Source organism: Mastomys coucha, unplaced genomic scaffold (assembly GCF_008632895.1).
Source record: "Mastomys coucha isolate ucsf_1 unplaced genomic scaffold, UCSF_Mcou_1 pScaffold21, whole genome shotgun sequence".
In the NCBI taxonomy this organism is placed as follows: domain Eukaryota; kingdom Metazoa; phylum Chordata; class Mammalia; order Rodentia; family Muridae; genus Mastomys; species Mastomys coucha.
In genome coordinates, this window is record NW_022196904.1 from 80254872 (window position 1) to 80275278 (window position 20407).

Here is a 20407-nt window from a genome sequence, read left to right on the forward strand (position 1 = left end):
TAATTGGTGCTCACTAATGACTGTTTTGTTGCTCTTTCAAAAATACTATCACAATGATGACTCTTTCTACATGTATCTTAGCATGCCACAAAATAAACTGTTTGACTGAATGGTAAATATTACAATCCTAGAAGAATACTTTAAAATAACTTGTACCCAAGCATGTGTTTATACACCTGATATCCTATTACTGGATGCTAAGATTATTTTAAAAAATATTTACTATTAGTTTTTCTTCATTCTTGGCAATTTCATCTATACAATGAAACCCTGTCTCAAAAAAAAAAAGTTGAAATCTGTTTTAGCAATTCAGAAGCACCATCCACTATCACTGCAGTCACCAAGCAGTTTGGTAGATGACTAACATTGATTGTCCAGACTGATTGAAAATATGTAGCCTTTATGTAATTATTTATAGATATCAATAATTTTTTCTATACAGATTAATATGTTGAAGTAAATATTGGTTTAAAATAGTATCTAACCCTGAGATTACTTTAGGCCCATCAATTAGTTGCTGAATAGTTTAAGGTTGGCAAAGATACTGGAGTTGTAAATTTACCAGCATGTTCTAGTAACTCTCATCATAACACAGCAAGGCAAGAGATCCAATAATCTCAACTGATAACTTTGTTCTTTGCCAAGGTTCCACTTTATCTACTTTTATACATATTAGCTCATTGAATTCTCCCTTTAGCTTTGACAAAGGAATGTTAAGCCATTCCATACATGAAGAAACTGAAGCTCAGAGTGATTGACTCATGTAAGGTCAGAGCCAGCCTGAGTTAGAGGTGAGAAGTTACATGAAGTCTGTCTAGTAACAAAATTGATTTTCTTCCAGTGCACACATCTCATAAAAGTCATTGGACTTTTAGTATATCTCTGAATAACCAGGAAATGTTCTTTCTCTTTAAATGAATAAGATTAGGAAATTTTTGACTGTTGATATTTGTCAAGCAATATTTTAAGAGACATCATTTATTCCTGCAAGTTCACTGATGATGTGTATTCTTGTACCTAGCACATCAGTGAGCAAACTCCAACAGAGACCTTAAATTGTGAAAACAGCTCACAGGAGCACATGCAGAATCCAACCCAGTTTCCTTGGAAGCCAGCACTTTCAAACATTCCATTGTATTTTCCCCCTGAGATAATTAACCATGTAACAATATTATGTAACATGAATCAGAGTAGGGGTCAAAAACAGATATTCTGGAGCCAAACTGTTTCTCTTTTGATGGAGGTTCTTCTACCACAGACAGTGAAGCTCTATGGCGAGACGCCCAGCTTCTCTATGTCTGGGACTCTTTATAGAGAAAATGTTAGTAGCTACTGTATGCACTTGTTACAGAAATTAGCATTTCTATAGTGTTTAAGACAGTGTTTGGTATCTAGTTACCCTACTTAAGTTTTGTGTTGTTGCTGTTAAATCATTTATAGTTTGAGCTCTGTCATTCCCCTTTGCTCGAGGAAACACTGGCAACCTGAGGTGAACAGACACATCTATAGCATCTGGCTTGGCCAAACAGCCCTGTCCATAATGATGCCCTGGTAAAGATCTGGGCCCCAGGACTCATAGTATCTTGTTTCTGTGAAGTCTGCCTTGCCAGCTTTCCAAATTTAGCCATAAGTGGGTCACCTAAAAAAGTAATGCAGTTTCCTCAAGTAACCTTTCGCTTATGTTAATTTTATATGAAGCGTCGCTCACTGCGTCTCAGCACATTGTGAATTTCAAGAGTCACTCCATTGGCAGTTATGTGAGTGGAGAGTACCTTAGCAGGGCCATTGCTTTAGCTTCATTATCTGTCTCTCTGGAGACTGCTTCTCAAAGTAAAACAAACCCACAAAGTGAAAGCTAGCACCAGGCATTCTTATTCTCTATTCCTATTGTAAAATCTTCAAGAAGAAATCTTGTCTTGAATGAGTTTGTTCGCATCCCTAGTATTGTTGCTTCATAGGCAGCAGTCTGTTTGATGTGTGCTCTGGGGACCCAAAGGAATTTGATCCTGGTCCTGCCTTTAAAGCCAACACAGCCCCATTTTGATCAGAGCTTCTACAAAAAAATGGTTCTGAGGAACCGTCTTCAGTTAGAGGTCAGGGGGTTATTTTCTCAAGTCTGAACTAATGCTTGAATCGTTGTCTGCCATCAGCCTCCTCTGTGTCTACAAGCTTAATAAAGGTTCTCAGAGAGTGGCTTCTAGAGTCCTATTTTTTTGTCTGCAAAAAAGAGCTAATCTCATCCTAGGGGACAAAGGATGTGGGTTATGGTGATACAAGGTCACCAACATTTCTGAAGGGCTTGTGACAGGTCAAAAAATATGCTGGACATTACATTAGTATACCATAACCCCACTTCAGTCCTGTAACAGTGAGTGTTTGCTTTCTTGGGTATAAAAAGATGAAACCAGATAATCTTAAATGAGGATATCTTGGGCAGGAAGTAGAGTGTGGAATACAGATATTCATCTATATAGCTCCACTGTAGGAATTAGTTCTACATTAAAGAAAAGGAATATTGAATTTAGGACAATAGAAATTCTAATCAAGGCCTTTAAGAATGAGAGGGCTTGAAAAACCACTGGCATCATTTTGTTGTAAACACTTACTACTCTGTCATCAAATAATCTTAGAATTTCTTTATGAAGACATCATGGTAGCCTGCTGTTGTTTGTGCTCTGAATGTTAAGTAACTGTCCATCTCCTTAGCTTCATTTGATCATTACATACTGTACACATCTATCAAACTATCACTGTCCCCATAAGTGCATATGATTGAAATGATAACAAAGGAGAAGTTGGGAGTTTGCTTTGCTTGTCTCACCTTACATGATGGAAGAGGTAGACACTTGTAGATTTGTGGACTGAGATCTACCTGTTTGGGTTGGACTTTCGAATATAAGTAATAACACCTCATTTGCAGAGGTGGTCTAACATATAGAGTAGTTGTTGCCATTTAGATTACAGTTGGGAATCATGAAGTTATATGTCTTTCTCCATCTTTGGTAGTATAAAATATTGGTGACTTATTATTGAAGTAAAAATACCATGTACTGTTTTAGGATATTGACATACTTCAAGAACATTTAAGAAATTGTTCTGGCAGCATGTGTATAGTAGAGGATTACAATTTGATCATCAATAGGAGGAGAGGACCTCGGCCCTGTGAAAGTTCTGTGCCCCAGTGTAGGGGAATGCCAGGGCCAATAAGTGGGAGAGGGTGGGGTGGCAGGCATAGGGAGGGGGGAGGCAACAGGGGTTTGTTTTTGTTGTTTTTGTTTGTTTCTTTGTTTTTTGGAGGGGAAACTGGGAATGGAGAAATTTACATGTAAATAAAGAAAATATCTAATTAAAAAAAAGAAATAAAGTTTTCTTGGGGTATAGAAAGAATTAAAATGTATAGCTAGATTAGAGACAAGTTAAATGCTTTCAGAGACAGTAGTTGTAAGGAGAATAGAATTTCAAGAATGTACAGGGTCCAATAAAAATGAGGGTCTAAGTGTGGGCTTTATAGTAGAAACATCAACAGGGCTTTGGGAAGGATGAATGCTACACCAGTCAAAGAAAACCTCAAGCCCTTGGTATCTCCTGTGACCCAATCCTCTTGTCCTTGTTTCTACAGCAGGAGCAGAGAGGTCATTTGCTATTTTTCCCCCACAAACCTTGCATTATGCCAGTGTAGCTGTTTTACTTTGGCATGTCAACAAGTATTTAGCTTCTTGTCAAGCTTAAAAAAAGGAGCTTAGTTTCCCTTGTGTCACAATTACAATTCTATTCATTAATTAATTTCACTGTTGTTTCATATAGCTATGGAATTGTTATTTTAAAAGGCATGTAGAAGTGAGGTGATTTATAGTAATACACATACATAGATATAAAACCAATTAATGAGAAAGAGCACATATATTTTAAAAAGTACAAGAAGGAGCATATGGGAGGGCTTGGAGGGAAGAAAGGGAAAGAGAAAATGATGTAATTTATCATAGTCTTTAAGAAAGAAGTAACAAAAATAGTGTTAGCTTAATATAGAAAATGTGTAATGTATAAAAGCATCACAGAAAATTACTTAGTGTCCTGGGTCTATCAAACAAATATACTTACGACTTATATTTAGAACACTCCTCTTCAGCTTTTGTCATTTTTCATTTATATTGCTTTTAACTGATGTTGTGCATATTTTATGTATTTTATTATTAGCACGCTTGAATATAATTCATGAATTTGCCCTGGTTTATGCAGCCACTTCTCTAATGTTCATTCAAATGTATGCAGTTTCAACTGTTAGATATGAATTCTGGCTAGTATTTTCATTATTCGACTTAGGATATTGTCCTTTTAAATATATATGTCTGACTTTGGAATGTGTAGGATTAATAATTATTTTAGATATTTTGAGTACCCATTGTGTTCTAGGTTCTTTGTGTAAGGTGGCTTTTTCTAGCTAAACATTTACTCAGAAAACAAAGAGTAAATTACCACTGGCTTAAGAGGAGAACAGAAAATGCACATAGAAAGTTCAAGGGCATGCTCACTATGACTGGGATGTTAGGGCAATGCATTTAGATAGAGGCTATCATAGCCTAACAATGGAATAACAGAGTTAATAATTATATGTGATCACAAGTACAGAGTTGAGAAAAAAAAGCATAATTAAATGATAATAAACAACCACCTTTTGCAATGAATTTAGGAATCAGGCAAGGATAGTGTAGTTTAGAAGCATGAAATGTAAACTGATCAGTAGGCAACAAACAAACGTCATGTGACAGGACTTGAAAACCTGTTTAGGAGACAGGGAAAAGTTCTGGGGCTTTTTTACAGATGATAACAGAGTGTGACAGCTCTTGATTCTCATAAACAGATGTTTATGGCAGAGATATTTGCTAACAATAACAAAACAGTGTGAATTAAAGCAATACATCACATTCTACTGATTAGATTAACAAAGAGTTTTAAGGATTAATGTTCAACATGGACAAAGAAGAGCAAGGCAGCTATTAGCATCTTTGATGTAAATTATAAGTAGTTGTGAGATTATAACTTGGGAAAGATAAATAACATGGCAAGAGTGCACATCTGTATTCAAATCTTGTGTGCTGTCACCTCTGTTAATTCTGCTTCTAATTATATATCCTAAAATCTAGGAAAGAAAGGTTCAAAAAATGAAAAAAATTATCTTATATAATACTATCCTTGTACAGAGCCATGCCAATCTTCTCTGTATCATTCTGTTTTGAGTATATGTGCTCCTGTAGTAACCACTCATACAACATATATGTGTGTGTGTGTATATGTGTGTATGTATGTGAATATTATAAATACTCTCTCTATATATATATATATGTATATATAGTATTTTTGTCTAATACTGTAACATTGGCATGCTCATTAACAGGAGTATCTTAAATAATTTATAGGCTAAACCTTGAAAAAAGTGCATAAACATTTGGTTTTTCATACGGATCAATTATATATTTCTGTGCTTGAATAATTATTTGCCATGCATTAAAAATAAGCTGAAATGAATTCCAAGTAGAAAGTTTGATCTCATTGGCATAAAAGGAAAGTATTTATATTGGTAAGAGTATGCCATAAATCAAGAAGTTAAAATGATAATCAATTAGGGAATGAAGCAAAAATAAAAACAAATTTCTCTTTTACTTAAATCACACACAATTTTTAAATTAACAAGTAATTCATGAATGTATATATATTATATTTAAGGTGCTAAAAATGTTAATAATATATCATCAATAACATTATTTTTCTTTGTGCTTTGAATGTAAGTGAGTTAAAAGCAACACAAAATGAAAGAGAGCCTCAGAAATGGTTTTCCTCTCATTGGTTAGTGACCTTGTACCTTTCTATCATGCCCTCTTTTTCTGTCACTTGTAGCTCTTAGCCATGTATTAGCCTATGTGGTGTGTTTAACTTGCTGAGGTTGAGGACCTTCGTTTACCCATCTTGGTCTCTAGCACTTAGAATACTGTGTAATGGAATTCCCATAAGCTAGCTGAATGAAGTAAGTGCCAGTTGGATGGCTATTACAAGCAATTTCATTTGAAATCATTTCCAAACATATTGGCCTTCTGCATATGATTTTACATACTTTAGATCCTGATAACTTCTCTACTTTTATTATCCATCTCATTCTAACAAGATCATTGCACATTGTACTTTATTCAAACTGCCTTACTGTATTCTTCCCTTTGATCTTAGACCTTGACACTAAGTTATTCTTACTTATTTAAATATTGGAGGTCTCTTTTGCCCTGTTTTTCCCTTAATAGCAGAGTATTTTATGGAATATGCCTAGGTCATGGATTCTGTACATTAAATGTTGTATTATTTGCTTAGTTGTTATTGGGACAAATGATTTACATGTAAAAAATGCTAATGGTAGTTTCTGGCACACAGTAGCCATTCTTGTTCTATTAAAAGAGGAGTAACAGTAATGACCATATGTGCAGTTTGTTCATTATAGTAATGGCCAACATCATGGTTTTGGAAAACTTTCCTCACTGTAGAATGAGTTAGGTCTTATTGATCCATGTCAAATTTTAATTGAATTAAATTTTATTGATGTGGAAGTGGAGAGAATGAGAAGCAAATATGACTCAAGGTTAAAGGATAATGAACCAGGAGATTAGTAAATCCATTAAGAGTGGAATAAAAAGACTGAATAACTCTGGCCATTCTTGACCCTTAAGGATTATTTCATGGTATGGGACTAGTAGGGGCACCATCTACTTTTACAATCAAAACTTCATGTTGTAGGTAAGTATAGAATTGTAAGTACTTGTGCAGATGTGCAAACTGAGAATTCTGATGAAAATGGCTTGCTCTATCTAGGTCATGTTTAAGGAAAGAAAATGTCATATTCCAAATTGAAAATAAAGGCAATATAATTCACTTATTCACCTTTCTGAAATATATAGAAAAGGGCATGTTTGTGTGGAACATCATTATTCTCTTGGGATATAAAAAGGCACAGCCCTTTGACAACTCATGCTTTTGGGTTCAGACACTCAACTTCAAGGCAGAAAACAAAAGACTCATAATGCTCTAAGAGTACCTCAAACAGTAGAAGGAATTATCAGTGAACTAATTACAGCTCTCAAATGATGCTTCATTTGACTTGGACTTTTATGCTTTCTTTGTTTTGTTCATTGTTTTTGTTAGTTATTTTATATATTTACATTTCAAATGTTATCCCCCTTCCCAGTTTTCTCTCCACAAGACCCCTATCATCTACCCCCATCCTCTGCCTCTATGAGGGTTCTCGCCCAACTGCCTACTCACTTCTGCCTCAGCAACCTAAAGTTCCCCTATCCTGGGTCATCAAGCCTCCACAGAACCAAGGGGCTCCCCTCTCAGTGATGCTAGATAAGGCAATCCTCTGCTACATATCCAGCTGGAGTGATGGGGATCCCCTGTGTATGCTCTGGTTGGTGGTTTAGTGCCAGGCAGCTTTGGGAGGGGTCTGTTTAGTTGATATTTTTGCTCTTCTTATGTGGTTTCAAACCCTTTGCCCTAATTTCCCCTTTGGAGTCCAAACATTCAGTCCAATGTTTGGCTGCTTACATGCACATCTGTATTGGTGGTTTCCAGTATTTTATTCCGTTTACTTTCTTTCAAGATAGTCTAGACTTGAGTTCTACTTTAGAATTTTCTTTTTTTATTAGATATTTTCTTTATTTACATTTCACATGTTCTTCCTTTTCCTGGTTTCCCCTCCGAAATACTCTCTATTCCTTCCCCCCTCCTCCTGCTCACCAACCTTCCCTCCCCTGCTTCCTGGCCCTGGCATTCCCATAAACTGGGGAATAGAGCCTTCACAGGACCAAAGGACTCTCCTCCCATTGACGACCAACTAGGCCATCCTCTGCTACATAGTCAGCTAGAGCCATGAGTCCCACCATGTGTATTATTTGGCTGGTGGTTTAGTCCCTGGGAGCTCTGAGGGTACTAGTTAGTTCATACTGTTGTTCCTCCTATGTGGCTGAAAACCCCTTCAATTCCTTGGGTCCTTTCTTTAGCTCCTTCATTGAGGACCGTGTGCTCAGTCCAATGGATGGCTGTGAGCCTCTACTTTTTTATTAGTTGGGCACTAGCAGAGCCTCTCAGGAGACAGCTATATCAGGCTCCTGTCAGTCAGCACTTGCTGGCATCCACAATAGTATCTGGGTTTGGTGATTGTATATGGGAAGGATCCCCAGGTGGGGCAGTCTCTGGACTATCCTTCCTTCAGTCTCTCCTCCATATTTTGTTTCTGCAACTCTATCCATAGGTATTTTGTTCCCCCTTCTAAGAAGGGTCAAAGTATTCACACTTTGGTCTTCCTATTTCTTGAGTTTCCTGTGGTTTGTGGATTGTATCTTGGGTATCCCGATCTTCTAGGTTACTATCCACTTATTAGTGAGTGCAAACCATGTTTGTTCTTTTGTGATTGTGTTACCTCACTCAGGATGATATCCTTCAGATCCATCCATTTGCTAAGAATTTCATAAATTTATTGTTTTTAATAGCTGAGTAGTACTCCATTGTACAGATGTACCACATTTTTGGATCTATTCCTCCCTTGAGGGACATCGGGTTGTTTCCAGCTTCTGGCTATTATAAATAAGGCTGCTATGTTTTATTTCCATCAGTATGTCAACAAAAGAGCATTATCTAGTGCATGCCTGTCATCCAGTTCTAGATTTTATGTCCCTGCAAACTGTTTGGCACTTTTTTATTTATCTAGGTAACAGCCACTCTCTGCTATGAAGAAACACTGAATGAATTAATGTTTGAAGTGACAATTATCAGCAGACTTTAAGGTTTTCTCCAAAGCTAATAACATGTTGAAAAAAGCTGACTTTTTTCTTTTAAAAAGTAAAACCAAAATGAGATTATTCTGAAGCCTCAAAGACAATAAAATAAAATAAAATAAAATGACACCCTCAACTTGGTGCTAATAGGAAAATACATTGTTTTACTAGATTAAAAGAAGTTGCCCTGGAATAAATTTGGAATGAAATTAGAATCATAAGGTTTATGAGCTGAAAGACAAGTTTAATGGCAATCTGCTGAATCTTTTTGCTACTGTCTTATAAAGAAACATTGGAAAACTGAATGAAATTCTTACCATCACAAGATTTTTATTATTACCCATTTATTAATACTTTTCTGTTACAACTTTGTGTGGTTGGTTAAGTTATTTTAACCTCCATAGGTTCTCTTATTTTTCTAATGGTAAAATGGAGAATTGTGGAAATTCTAGGTATTTCATTGGGTTATTGCGATAATGCACACAAAGTTAAATCCTCTTTAAAGCTCCCAAATGGCAAATAGTAACAATATCTACTTCTCACCTGAAGATTTACCTTAAAATCAGTGTCACTAGATTTTTTTCAGTGTTCCTTTCCTCCCAGAATAACTTGTCAACTCAGCCATAATTTCCTCTTATCTTTGTTTGATAATACATGTCGATTGCCAGTGTACATTCTCCATGAAAATAAGAGCAGGGATACATTCAGCATATGTATCCCTGGAGCATCACCCAGACATAGAAGTCATAATTTAAATGTTCAATGTAAATACTGTTGATCTTTATGCACCCCATTATACTTGGACATTCGAGCTTCTGTTCCAGTCAACCATGTATTTCTTGAGCACTTGGCACATACAAGATTTGGGTAATAAATGCTCTCCCATTGACTGATATTTTAATGAATGATTGTAAACTTGATCTTATTTTGTATGTTTCTCTAGTCTGTGAAATTTTTTTCTGTTGTTGAGAAATAGCCAAGAATGTTAAACTCAGGGAGGCATAAGAATATTCAAAGTTCTAGGATAGTTTTGCTAAACTGTGGGACATCATCAGTCAATAGTTGTTAGCATATGTGTGCATGATGATCCTTTTTACCTGTATAGAAATTAGAACCAGAATATTCTTTCTTTGGCCTCACTACCAGCTTGTGTTATAAAACAAATTTTTTAGCCTCATTAATCCTAAATTAATCTATAGGAAGTAACAAGAGTTATTCTATCCTTGGGGTTGCTGGTAAAAATGAGAGTGATTGTGATGGAATGAAGAGGTCCAGTCTAAGGAGCACTCTCTACTTGGTTATGAATAGAGAGCAAGCATCAGAGTAAAGAAAAGCATGCTAGCTTAGTGTTCCTGGAGAAAGTCATCTATACTTAGATTGGTCTGTGCCCCAGAAACAGAAAATGAGATGCAACATGGGGGTGGAAAGTTATGATTTTACTAGACCCAGGTTTGGTATGGTTCAATAAATTCTGATCCATCTGATTCTTAAGGTAGCCAAATTACAGGCAAAGGCACTTGAATACCTTCTACAGTCAACTATATGTATGTATGGGTATATGTATATGTGTGTATATATATATAATTTTAGCATATTTTTATTTATACCATATTTACCATTTTTAATTTTTTTTGCTTAAGCCTTTTACTTGGAAAGACATTCTTAGAATTAAAGAATTTGACTTAATGGATGAATTACATTTCAATTTACACATGCATTTTGTTTTATAATATGGAGGCAACGTTGATTTGTGTCCAGTGACAAGCATGTATGGATGGGGTCTTCATCAATACAGTCTTAACAGTAGCACTGCTGAGAAAACAAGCAACAGTAATACTCTGTATTACTTTGGATGTCTATGGGGTTTCCCTGAGCAGAAACACAAAGAAAAAAATCCCATTCCTGGTACTAGGATTTTTACTTAAAAAACTATGGCTTCTGGGTGGAACATTATCCACAAATGCAGGGTACATTTGTTTAAACTCTTTTTAAAAATTTTGTATCTTAAAGTTATGAAATAGTTTGTTTTCTTATGAATATTCAATACATTCTTAGTTTTGATTACTCCTCCACCATTGCTCACCTTCTGCCCTATCCTCCCACCCCATCTCTGCTTAAGCCTTTTCATTCCTCCTAACTTTCCTGCCACTCATCACATCACATGTGTTCCTTAAAGCCTCTTGTCCCCTTCCTACCTTCCTGGCCTTTATGAATTCACAGGAATGTGTCTTCAACTTGGAGTGCCTGTAAAACCAGGGAGGTGCATTTTTAAAGAACCTTTTATTATGGAAATGTCCAAACATGCCCAAAGCAGAGAGAATGGATTAATCAGTTCCCATTTTCGCTTCCTTGTTTCATCTCTCCACCCCTTGCCACTTATTTAAATGTTTTCTTCCTAGAATAATTTAAATCATATCATCTTATTCTCTAAACAACTCAGTGTGCTTTTCTAAAACATCATTTTAATATAAGCAAAATATAATTATTGAAATGAGAAAAACAAGTTTCTGTTCAGTATTTCTCAAATGTCTTTAAACACCTTTCTCACAGTCCAATGTAACTACTGTCCATCAAAATCAATCTATAGTTTGTATTTCATATAACCTTAAATCTCTCTGCCCATTTTCTTTTCTATATGCACTTAAAAATGCCTGGGACTATTGTACCAGAGAATTTCTCACATTGAATTTCGCTGTGGCTGCTCCAGTATCCTCATTCACTTTGTCCCCCTTCTTTTTTTGTATTTCTTCCTGTGATCCACTATAAATGGTGATAGGTTGAATTTCATTGGATTTTTTAAAGTATTATTTTATATCTTATAGAGATATGAAGTGATGCTGTCTTCTTATTGCAGACAATGTTGTGTCCCATTTTAATAGTGTTATAATTTTAAAATTAGACTCATTATTATCAGCATAATCCATCTATTAGCAAGTTCAAATTTGAAATATTGGAGAGCGATTTCTGTATTTGCTCTGCTACTGCCCTCAATGTTCATGGCAGCCAAGGTCATGCAATCTGTGCTTCCTCTTGAATTTTACAGATAATATAAAAACCAGGGACTGGAGGTGTATACATTTGATATATTTTTGACTACTCATCATTCCCACAAACAGCAATCTCATTCCCATGTAATATAGACATTTCATCACAATGTTGTTTCACTTTTTGAATAACATAGTTGGAAGAAAATGCAGTTGATTTTGAAATGGCAGTTTGTTTATTTGTTTGGTAAAAAGATAGTTGTGTAAAGACTGATCATATAGAAGAGAAATATAAGCCCCACCCATCTTCATCCACCACTGGAACAAACACTTCCTCAGCTTCCCTGTTGGACTCTAAGGCCCCATCCTCTCAAGTGTTGCAATCTGTCATCATCACTGGCCCCTTAGTGGCTTGCTTATTCCTATTACTTAGAAATGTCTTACAACGACATATTCAAAATGGGCCGTTATTAAAGTAGTGGACGTCATACCACCAAGACTCAATTATATGGTTTAATCTTTTTTGAATAGATTCTCACAATTAAAAAAAATATTTAGAGAGCCTCAGGGGTACATAAAATATTTAAAAATGGATTGGTAGCTTCTGATGGGGCTGCATCCAGTAAGGGGAGCATAAAAAATTTCAACTGCTACACACTCCTTCTAGCAATGCCAGTTATTACAATTACTATTTACTTAAGCTTATCTGAGATTTTTCATACAGGCAACATCCATGTCAACAGACTCAAGTTGGCTTTCTTCCAGTACACATCAAAGACATGTGTAGTGTGTCTCATAAACATTGTTTCTCCCCTAATAGGACCCAATGCTAACTCTTTATGGAGAAAAACTAATAAGACAGCAGTCAGTTCTTCTATAAAATCTGAGTCAGGTTTCTCAATGGCTTGCCTTTTTTTCTCACAGTCATATCCTTTTAACCCTTAAGGCACCACAGTTTTATTGGGCTTAATTTGGATTAATTCTCTACTAATTCTCTAGACTTTAGAGTTTACTTAAAATTATTCATAAAAATAACTCCAGAGTGTATCTCCTTAGATAAAAACTAGTCTTTAACTAGTCTTTAATCTGTGACTTAAAACCATGAAAATGATCAGAATATTTGAATCAATGTGTTGCTCTGGTGTGTGTGTGTGTGTGTGTGTGTGTGTGTGTGTGTGTGTGTGTTCATGTGTGTGTGTGTGTGTTCATTTATGATTAAAGAAATTACCTTAACCCTCCATTGACCAATGTGAATAAAGCAATAATTAAAATAGAACTATCATACAAAATCATTCCTAATTTAAGTCAGGAATATAAATACTGCCAGCCCTTTGTCACATCAGTCTTCAGAAGCGGCCTCTCCAGTGTCTGTGTAGCTCTGTGTTGAACATGAAGAACAGAGCTAACTGCATGGCTACTTTTTTGTTCAAACAAACAGTAAACAACAATGACACCAACAAGAGAATCATCTGTTATATATCAGTTTTACCTCTCATGAAGTAGCTCTGACATTAGCTAAAATTTCTATTATGATACTATGGGTGACCTTTCAAATTTTTTTCTCTCAAATGTCTGCATGCAAGAAAATTGCAACATCCCTTCAAATAATTCTAAAATGAGTATCATTTTACAGAGCTCAGCTGTTATTTTTTTAATGACCTATATTTTATGATTCTATTTTTTTCATAAAGTGTTAGGAACCCAAAAAACTTTTGGAACAGCAGTTGAGTTATGTTTTAGAAATGTGCCTGTGAGTCTGGAGGTAGGAGGGTTGCTTTAAAACCAGTAAATATCACATGATGCTCCATGCTCTGCTGAAAAAAAAAATAGCCCTTATGTCTAGTTGTATCCATGGAAACCTGCAACAGTCCCATAACTGCAATGGGCTACAAATTGGTCTCCATCACAGGTCTATCCACCTCCAGTCTATCACACTGTTGTCAAAAGCATCTTTCTATAGTACAGATATAGAATGTCATTCCCTACTTTATACCTCATCTTATACAACTCCTACAAGCATGCCATTCAGACATTTAATGTTTGTGGCTCTGTCTAAATTTCCAGCTTCACATTATTTTTTTAATTTTTATTTATTTTGTGTATATGGGTGTTATGTCCACATACACGTCTAAGTTTTATGAGCAAATTGTGCTTGTGCATGCCATAAGAGAACATTGGATCTCTGGGATGGAGTTATAAATGCTTGTGAGCTACCATGTAGGTACTGCTGGAATCACTGAGCCATCTCTTCAGCATTCCCACCCATACTGTTGTGCTAAGCCACACTCTCTCATATTTTCCATACACTCCTTTCTACTAATTTCTACTAATTTTTCACCCACCTTTGCAAAGAAGTTTGGGAATATGACTTCCTGACATCTCAGCTGTAGCTCTTACCTCTTTTTTTGCACGCAGACACAGACCAACTCAGAAGTTGCTAAGAATATATGAACCGTGATCTAGCGGTACTTTGGAATGTCAAGAGTATTTTGTATTTTCGTGCTTTTGTTTGAGGCTATCAATAGAGAAGACAGATCTGAGAAAATCAAACCCATTCACACATAAGCAGTGCGGTTCTTGCCAGGCCTGAAGTGGAGAACAAATAGTCTTTCTAGCATTTTTATGTTTCCCTCCTCCAGCTCTCTTGTTCCATTTGCAGTATATTCTAAAATGAAAAGATATGTGACAAGCTGCTATCATATACTTGGAGCACAAACAAAATACTAATCAATCCATCTAGTTAGGATTGATAAGAAAGATTTTGTGGTGAATCCATTATGGAAAAGTTACCAGGAAGAGAAGACTTTCTCTTTGAGAAAGAATATATTAGGTGAATGGATTGAGGATGAAATAAGCCATCAGGTTCATTGGAAGTGACATGAATAAATAAACAGTGGATACTATTGGAAAAGAAGTTTGGTGTCTCACACACTTTGAATCAGAGAGATATGAGATGCAGATGAGATGAGAGCTCTTATCTTTGCCACATCACTTCTTTTCCAATTTGAATTTCTCAGCAGGCCCATTCTTTTCTATGGTCTACCACTGATTATTGGACACTTAATTTTTCAGTTTTTACATTAACCTTAATTCATTTTGTAGTTTAGATGGAATATATATTCACACTGCCCATGTGAATGTCATAGGGTAAGCAGCAGGAGTCAGTTCTCTCCTGCTACCATATGTTGGTAGGTGATTTCTGGGCTTTGACCTCAGGTCCTCTGGTTTGCCAGCAAGTGCTTTCACATGCTGAGCCATTCTGTGAGCCCTATCAGAGGTTTTCAAATTTCTATTATTATTTGGTTAAACAATGTAAAATACCACTGTCCACTTAAGATTATACATGCATTAAAGAAGGGCTTCTATATTATTCAGTATATATTTAAAAGGCTATGTTAAGTACAGATGTTCTATGTATTGAGTGGATGCATAGTTATGCAAAGTTAATGAACACTTCCATGTATTAAAGAACAGCATTTGCCAGTGCCTTCAATCACAGAGATTGAAATTAGATCCTTATTTCCTATTTTTTCTCTTGCAAATATCTTCCTACTCTCAAAATAAAAGGAAGCAAATATTTACAAGACATTGTTTAGATTTTTTTTAGTTACTATGGATACTGGCAGATTAATTTGTCAGTGTGTGCTTACCCAGTGCCTCATTGTCCTAGTGCTAAGCATGAAAGATCGAGCTGTTAGGAATGTTAAAAAGTTCAAGATATGTCTCCTCACCTCAGAGCTGCTATAATTGGCAGAAAAGAAGCACCAAATGCCAATAACATCTTAAGAACCAGGATACAAAAATGTGTGAAGTATCTTAAGATTTTAGGAGTAATGAGTTCTCCTGGGGAAAGCTGGGCAGTGATAATCATGGCAAATTTTAAGCTGTTCCCACATTTAGATAGTAATTCAAAAGTTAATCCCAATTGTACATTGTTCATTACACATTAATTACTATTTCCCTTGAAATAACTGTCATATGCAACCAGAAGTTTAACGGCAACTCTAGATGTTTTCCATGACCTTTCTAGGGGGAGGGAGGAATTGTGCTGCTTTTAAAAGTTGGCAGCTTAATTCTTTTCTGTATCCTAAGACATTTTTCAACAGTGAACATTTCCAAAATGCATTTCTAAGCTTGGGGCATTGACTACATACACACCTTAAACAAAGAAGAAAACACATATATTTTTACAAATAAAAACTATAAAATGTATATATGCATGAATATGTCTATGTGTGGAAGTATGCAGCCATACCTCAAGAGGTGAATTTTAAAACTTACTTCATTTTCACAGTGTACATTTGTCTGTATTGCTCATTTTCACAGTTGCTACACTATATATATATATATATATATGTATAACATATGACATATTTATTTATTTTTTATTAGATATTTTCTTTATTTACATGTAAATTTCTCCTTTCCCAGTTTCCCCTCCAAAAAGCAAAGAAACAAACAAAAACAACAAAATGAACCACTGTTGCCTTTCCCCTCCCCATGCCTGCTACCCCACCCTCTCCCACTTATTGGCCCTGGCATTCCCCTACACTGGGGCACAGAACCTTCACAGGGCCGAGGTCCTCTCCTCCTATTGAAGATCGAATTTGCAATCCTCTACTATACACATGCTGCCAGAATAATCAGACCCCTCCATGTGCAGTCTTTGGTTGGTGGTTGAGACCCTGGGAGCTCTGAGGGTATTACTTAGTTCATATTGTTGTTCGTCCTAAGGGGCTGCAAACCCCTCAGCTCCATTGGTCCTTTTTCTAACTCCTTCACTGGGGACCCTGTACTTAGTTCAATGGATGGCTGTGAGCCTCTACATCTGTATTAGTCAGGTACTGCATATGACATATTTAATGTCATATATTATATATTTATTATTTGTTACATGTTCTGTATTATATACATATTTGTGTATAATTGAGTTATTATAGTATGCAAAATGTTGGTAGTACTTAAGGTTATATAAATGATTAATTTGAGTATATGATTTCTGTTCTTAAAACTTCAATATCCATAATTATGCACAAATATAGTTATAGAACAAATTAATGAATATTAGTAAAGGATGTCCTCAACACACACACACACACACACACACACACACACATCAAATGCACATTAAGCAGTGAGCTTCTGTATCATCCTTTTTTTTATTAGATATTTTCTTTATTTATATTTCAAATGGTATCTCCTTTCCCGGTTTCCCCTCTGAAAAAAAAAAAAAACAAAAAACAAAAAACAGTGTTCCCATCCCCCTCCCCCTGCTCACCAACCCACCGTCTCCCTCTCCTGCTTCCTGGCCCTGGCATTCCCCTACACTGGGGCATAGAACGTTCACAGGACCAAAGGCCTCTCCTCCCATTGATGACAAACTAGATCATCCTCTGCTATACACATGCTGCTGGAGCCATGAGTCCCACCATATGTACTCTTTGGTTGGTGGTTTAATCTCTGGGAGCTCTGAGGGTACTAGTTAGTTCATATTGTTGTTCATCCTAAGGGGCTGCAAACCATTCAGCTCTTTGGGTCCTTTCTCTAGCTCCTCCATTGGGGACCCTGAGCTCAATCCAATGGATGGGTGTGAGCCTCTACTTCTATATTAGTCAGGCACTGTCAGAGCCTCTCAGGAGACAGCTATATCAGGCTCCTGTCAGCCAGCACTTGCTGGCATCCACAATAGTGTCTGGGTTTGATGATTAAATATGGGAAGGATTCCCAGGTGGAGCAGTCTCTGGATTGTCCTTCCTTCAGTCTCTACTCCATAGTTTGTCTCTGTAACTCCTTTCTTCTAAGTGTTAGCATTCATGACTCATGTAGGTGAGTATTACCTGTTGGACACTTTTAGGAGACCTTTGTCTTTCTGACATCCCTGGCACTGTACAGATGTTTTAAGATTCCATAATATTGAGTCCACAGAATTCAGCTTCTCAACTACCAATTAATACCATGCAATACTTTCCATAAAGACCAGGATATATGTCATGAATTTAAAAAGTGGTTTGTGATCTCATATTTTTCTGCCTCACTGACATACATGAAATTCGCCTTTTGGAGCTGGAAAGTCTACGCTCTCTGATTCAACTTCTTTATGGGAACTTCTTTTACATTATCAAGTTTTCCCATATCTCCAGATAACAAACCCCCTACTTCCTTCCAAAATATCTATAATCTCTTCTATCTAATTCATAGAACCCAAAGATACTTCCCTTTACTTTTCCATTCCAATTATTGAGGATGAAGTATCTCTATAGGCACTTCCTGAGCAAAGCTGTAGCTTCATTGTCTCTCCAGATCCACAGACCTCTACTTTCTTCTGCAGTCCCTATACTCTCTTCAATCTAGTTCCCAGGATTCACAGACAGTATTCTATCTTCAGTACCTTCTATAAATGGTCACAGCTTCCTCATCCTCTTCCAAAATCAAGGCACTGAAAAGAATGCTTTCAAAAGGGCTTTGGAATCTGTGACCTTAGGTTGATTATGTTTCCAACCTTCTCAGTAAAAATGGATCCATGTGTGATGATAATTAATAAGCAGACACCATATATCATAGAACTACAAAGAATAAAACAGAGTGAGTACCTTGTTCTATAAGACATTTAAAGAGTTACAAACAGAAGGTAGTGTAGGGTTGGCTGTGGAGGACTACTAGGAGCTGCAAAATTATTTTAGATCAAGAGAATGGTGTAGTGATGTACATAGAAGAATGGAGTTGCATCTGCTTTTTTTTCTGTATTCCTGTTTGAAATATAATAGACACTCAATAAACACGGGCAAAGGAGAGGTGGGATTGTGAAACTATTTCTGTTGTCATATTGACAACAGAAATACTATGCTACTATACTACTATGACAATAGTGTGAACAGACATTGAGTATAATATGGTAGACTATGAGTCTGAAACTGTGTGTGGCAGGAGGGTAGGGACAAACACATCTAAGTTCAGAGGGTCATATATCAGTGTAGTCCCAAAGTTCATCCTAAAATACTTGAACTTTATTTTGTGAAACACGAGGAACATTTAAGCTTGTTAAATCAATGCATGACATTGCCAGAACAGAAAATACTTTGGAGAAGAGAGTAGCAAAATCAAATTTGGTATTGATTACCTTGGTGGTCTGTAAGAAGACAATGAAGTAGTAGGGCATCTGAGGAAAATGATTCTCATTTCTTTACAAAAGAGCAATTGAATTTTCTAACAGTCAAGACACAGATAAATATCAAAAGTTGCATAACTCAGTGGATCTGGGTTTCCATTGCATTCCGTGGCATCACAGAGACAGAAGCCAAATCCTAGGAGGGTGTTTGCAAACACCACACAAGTGCATCCTACTCAGAAATGGACCTATAGACTCAGCTAAGTTTAGAATTTGTTTGCAACAGGTCAGTGGTCAGATCCAGGGGGTACATTTCAATGTTCCCATTTAATGCCATAACTATATTTTTAAAAACCAATTTTTTTAAAAAAGAAAAAAACTAAATCCTGCCTAGAATAAATGTTTTTTAAATTAGATATTTTCTTTATTTATATGTCATATGATATCTCCTTTCCCGTTTCCCCTCTGAAAAAAAGAAATAATAATAATAACAAAAAAAAAACCCTGTTCCCTACCCCTCCCCCTGCTCAACAAACCACCCTTTCCCACTTCTTGGCCCTGGCATTCCCCTACACTGGGGCATAGAACCTTCACAGGGCCAAGGGCCTCTCCTCCCATTGATGACCAACTTGGCCATCCTCTATTACACATATGCTGCTGGAGCTATTATTCCCACCATGTGTACACTTTGGCTGGTGGTTTACTCTCTGGGAGCTCTGAGGGTTCTAGTTAGTTCATATTGTTGTTCTTCCTAAGGGGCTGCATACTCTTCAGCTCTTTGGGTCCTTTCTCTAGCTCCTTCACTGGGGGCCCTGCGCTCAGTCCAATGGATGGCTGTGAGCCTCTACTTCTGTATTATTCAGGCACTGTCAGAGTTTTTGTATGTGAAAAATGAAACTTTAAGAGAAAAAAATAAGAGGCATAAGAGAAAAGTAACTTTGCTATAAACTATATATATACCACAAGTCTTGATTTACTGTATTAATAGAGAATAAATAATAAATAAGTAGTAAATTTAATTAAAAATTCCACTTTTGTAATGTTTTAGACTACATGATTTGAACATTATTGAGTTTCTTACACAAAATGACTTTTCCAGGGCATTATAAGTTTTACACTCATTTTCACATCCAGAAAGTATGAGTATATGAAACAGAAGCACCAATCAAGGTGTGATGATACAATTAGAAAACCAGGAGCATTTTTTTCTTTATTTAGAGATTTCCCTATTAAACAAGTAGTTGGAAGGTGGGGATAAGTGGACATGGCCAGTGACAGTAACACATAAGGCAGTATATAAATTCAGGTTTTTCTGACTCCAAAACTCAGTTCTTTCTGTTATGATCTCGTCACAGCAGCTGGGAGTTGTTTTCTTAGAGCTGAGCAGGTGGGCATGGAGCACCCAGGTATTCAGAAGCATGATGTGATAATAGTGACATGGGCTGATGCGATGACTCGTAAGGTATTCTAAGATTTAGCTTACATAGAGAAAATGATTTTTTTCATGT

General features: G+C 36.3%; 1 protein-coding gene and 1 non-coding gene across 16 annotated transcripts in view; one reads left to right on the forward strand and one right to left on the reverse strand.

The window, feature by feature from the left end:
* The window catches only part of Dlg2 (discs large MAGUK scaffold protein 2), a 1953494-nt gene that overhangs the window by 905044 nt on the left and 1028043 nt on the right, over nt 1-20407 (forward strand). The window lies entirely within an intron of this gene.
* LOC116104242 lies at nt 5155-5259 on the reverse strand. Its single transcript, XR_004123764.1, has one exon. It is a non-coding gene; the product is annotated as a U6 spliceosomal RNA (small nuclear RNA).